The sequence below is a fragment of the Salmo salar genome, chromosome ssa03 (genome assembly GCF_905237065.1).
Source record: "Salmo salar chromosome ssa03, Ssal_v3.1, whole genome shotgun sequence".
In the NCBI taxonomy this organism is placed as follows: domain Eukaryota; kingdom Metazoa; phylum Chordata; class Actinopteri; order Salmoniformes; family Salmonidae; genus Salmo; species Salmo salar.
Genome location: NC_059444.1, coordinates 6,840,978 through 6,845,201, shown reverse-complemented (window position 1 = coordinate 6,845,201; position 4,224 = coordinate 6,840,978).

Sequence of the window (4,224 nt, the reverse complement as noted above, 5' to 3'; positions counted from 1 at the left end):
CATACACGCTCTTTGTGACTGTGGACTCATTACTCAGCTAACAGCTGTTTCATATCATACAAATACTGTACTTTAATTTAAGATGCGATCGGGGATTACAACAACAACGATGTGGTCACCCCAACAAACTTAAGGTGTCACCTTTTTTTAGTAAACAGCTGAGGGATGAGGCTGGAGAAATGTAACCAGTATCAAATTCATTGACCTTTAGAATTGATTGGAATTCTCATTAGCCAACTCCAAATGGCAACAGCTAGTCTTCCAGGGGGTCTGACAGATAACAAAGATATTTTTTTAGAAAAAAAAACCTTTACAATTGACATACAGTACATTTAAAAACGTTGACATGAACAAAACAACTAGGTGAGATAGAGAGGCGTTAAAAAAAAAATTCAACCCTTTAATTCCACTATAAACAGTAAAGCACCCTTTGCTGGCTCTAACAGCCGCCAAATCAGTTTGCTTCCTGTTCTTAATAAACTGATGCAGGATGTTGACATATATAACAAATGTGGATCTAAAATAATAATAATTGAGAAAAAGTCAAAGTTAGCATATTGATGACATTGTGTGGCCTTACCCAGGCCTCCTTTAAAACAGTTTGTCCTAGGTTTCTAGAGGAATCACTATAGTATAGTAATCTGAAATGCAGTGGAAAAGGGAAGCAACTGGGAGAATGATTTAAATGTATCAAGTTGTAATAATCAAAAGTTTAATTAATGAATATTCATATATCAAATAACTTTACATAAATAGGAAATAAGTCTCTGATTGAATTTTCACTAAATAACAAAATATAATTGACCTTATACAAAATAACAAAACACAATTCAGTATTTCAATCTCAGCCATGAACACAATAACAACTTTCACGTAATGTTCCAGTCTTGTATAGCAAAGCATCAGCAAGAGAGTATAAAAGGATTCTAATAGAACCATGACAGTGTATAACTATAAAACCAGCCCAACTCTGCATCTCCCTTAAACTGTGGGATACAGTGCATTCAGAAAGACCAGACCCCATTGACTTTATTTTTTTAAAGTCTTATGACTCTGCTGGCAACAATTTCATTGCGCTTTTTTTACAGACGTTTACTGACACCGGCCATATTCAACGGGTGTTGTACACACATCACGTAACGTTAGCTAACTAGCCAGTCAGCTAGTTAAACAACAATGAACAAAGTGCCAACACTGCCTAACATTAGGCTCTAACTAGAAAAGCAAACAGCTCTGGGAATAACGCTCTCGGTAGCCGATGTGAGCAAGACCTTTAAACAGGTCAACATTCACAAAGCCGCGGGGCCAGATGGATTACCAGGACTCAAAGCATGCGCAGACCAACTCCCTGACTGAGTCTGTAATAACTTTTTTTTATACTTTTTTTTTCTTCACCTTTATTTAACCTTTCTGGGGTATGTGGGACACACTATTCAACAGCCAGTGAAATAGCAGGGCGCCAAATTCAAAACAATCTCATAATTCAAATTTCTCAAACATACAACTATTATTTCCCATTTTAAAGATACACTTCTCGTTAATCCAACCACATTGTCCGATTTCAAAAAGGCTTTACGGCGAAAGCATAGCATTAGATTATGTTAGGACATCACCTTGACAAGAAAAACCACACAGCCATTTTCCAAGCAAGGAGATGCGTCACAAAACCCAGAAATACAGCTAAAATTAATCACTAACCTTTGATGATCTTCATCAGATGGCACTCATAGGACGTCATGTTACACAATACATGTATGTTTTGCTCGATAAAGTTCATATTTATATCCAAAAACTCCATTTTACTTTGGCGAGTAATGTTCAGAAATGTTTTGCCTCCCAAAACTTCCGGTGAATGAGCACATCAATTTACAGAAATACTCATCATAAACGTTGATAAAATATTAAACTGTAATTCAAAGAATTATAGATACACTTCTCCTTAATGCAACCGCTGTGTCAGATTTTTAAAAAACTTTACAGCGAAAGCACACTTTGCAATAATCTGAGTACAGTGTTCAGACACGAAACCAAACCCGCCATTTTGTGGAGTCAATAAAACTCAGAAATAATATTATAAATATTCACTTACCTTTGATGATCTTCATCAGAATGCACTCCCAGGAATCCCAGGTCCACAATAAATGTTTGTTTTGATCGATAAAGTCCATAATTTATGTCCAAATACCTCATTTTTGTTTGCGCGTTCAGTCCACTACTCCAAATGCAGGAAGCGCACACAAATGTCACGATGAAAAGTCAAGAAAAGTTCTATTTACGTTCGTAGAAATATGTCAAACGATGTATAGCATCAATCTTTAGGATGTTTTTAACATAAATCATCAGTAATATTCTAAACGGACAATTCCAATGTCTTCAGAAAAGAAAAGGAACACAGCTCACACTCACGTGAGTGCGCACCTCTGAGCTCATGTAATTTCCTCACTCATCAACTTCTAGGCCCTCTTGTTTGCTCCATATTCACAGTAGAAGCATGAAACATGCTGTTGACATCTAGTGGAAGCCTTAGGAAGTGCAAAACAAACCCTAAGTCACTGTGTACTGGATAGGGATTCACTTGAAAAACTACAAGCCTCAGATTTCCACACTTCCTGGTTGGATTTCTCTCAGGTTTTTGCCTGCCATATGAGTTCTGTTGTACTCACAGACATCATTCAAACAGTTTTAGAAACTTCAGTGTTTTCTATCCAAATCTACTAATAATATGCATATCCTACCTTCTGAGCCTGAGTAGCAGGCAGTTTAATTTGGGCACGCCTTTCATCCAGACGTCAAAATACTGCCCCCTACCCTAGAGAAGTTAACCAGGTAGGCTAGTTGAGAACAAGTTCTCATTTACAACTGCGACCTGGCCAAGATAAAGCAAAGCAGTGTGACACAGACAACAACACAGAGTTACACATGGAATAACATGGAATAAACAACAAACAAGCCAATAACACAATAAACAAGTCAATGACACAGAAGAAAAAAAGAAAGTATATATACAGTGTGTGCTAAAGGCATGAGGAGATAGGCAATAAATAGGCCATAGTAGCGAAGAATTACAATTTAGCAGATTAACACTGGAGTGGTAAATGAGCAGATGATGATGTGCAAGTAGAGATACTGGTGTGCAAAAGAGCAGAAAAGTAAATAAAAACAGTATGGGGATGAGGTAGGTAGATTGGGTTGGCTATTTACAGATGGACTATGTACAGCTGCAGCGATCGGTTAGCTGCTCAGATAGCTGATGTTTAAAGTTGGTGAGGGAAATATAAGTCTCCAGCTTCAGCAATTTTTGCAATTCGTTCAAGTCACTGGCAGCAGAGAACTGGAAGGAAAGGCAGTTGAATGCGGTGTTGGCTTTGGGGATGATCAGTGAGATATACCTGCTGGAACATGTGCTACGGGTGGGTGTTGTTATCGTGACCAGTGAACTGAGATATACCTACATGTGTAAAGCAGACCAGCACAGTCCCTGTGCCCAAGGAAGCGAAGGAAACCTGCCTAAATGATTACCGCCCTGTAGCGCTCACGTCGGTAGACATGAAGTGCTTTGAAAGGCTGGTCATGGTTCACATCAACAACATCTTCCCAGATACCCTAGACCCACTCCAATTCACATACTACCCCAACAGATCCACAGATGACGCAATCTCAATCGCACTCTACACTGCCCTTTCCCACCTGGACAAAAGGAACACCTATTGGAGAATGCTGCTCATTGACTACAGCTCAGTGTTCATAGTGCCCACACCATAGTGCCCACGAAGCTCATCACTAAGCTAAGGACCCTGGGACTAAACACCTCCCTCTGCAACTGGATCCTGGACTTCTTGACGGGCCACCCCCAGGTGGTAAGGGTAGGCAGCAACATGTATGCCACGCTGATCCTCAACACAGGGGCCCCTCAGGGGTCTGTACTTAGTCCCCTCCTGTACTCCCTGTTCACCCATGACTGCTGGCCAAACACGACTCCAACACCATCATTAAGTTTGCTGACAACACAGCAGTGGTAGGCCTGATCACCGACAACGATGAGACAGCCTATAGAGAGGAGGTCAGAGAACTGGCGGTGTGGTGCCAGGACAACAACATCTCCTTAAATATGAGCAAGACAAAGGAGCTGATCGTGGACTACAGGAAAAGGCGGGCCGAACAGGCCCCCATTAACATCAACGGGGCTGTAGTGGAGCGGGTCGAGAGTTTCAAGTTCCTTGCTGT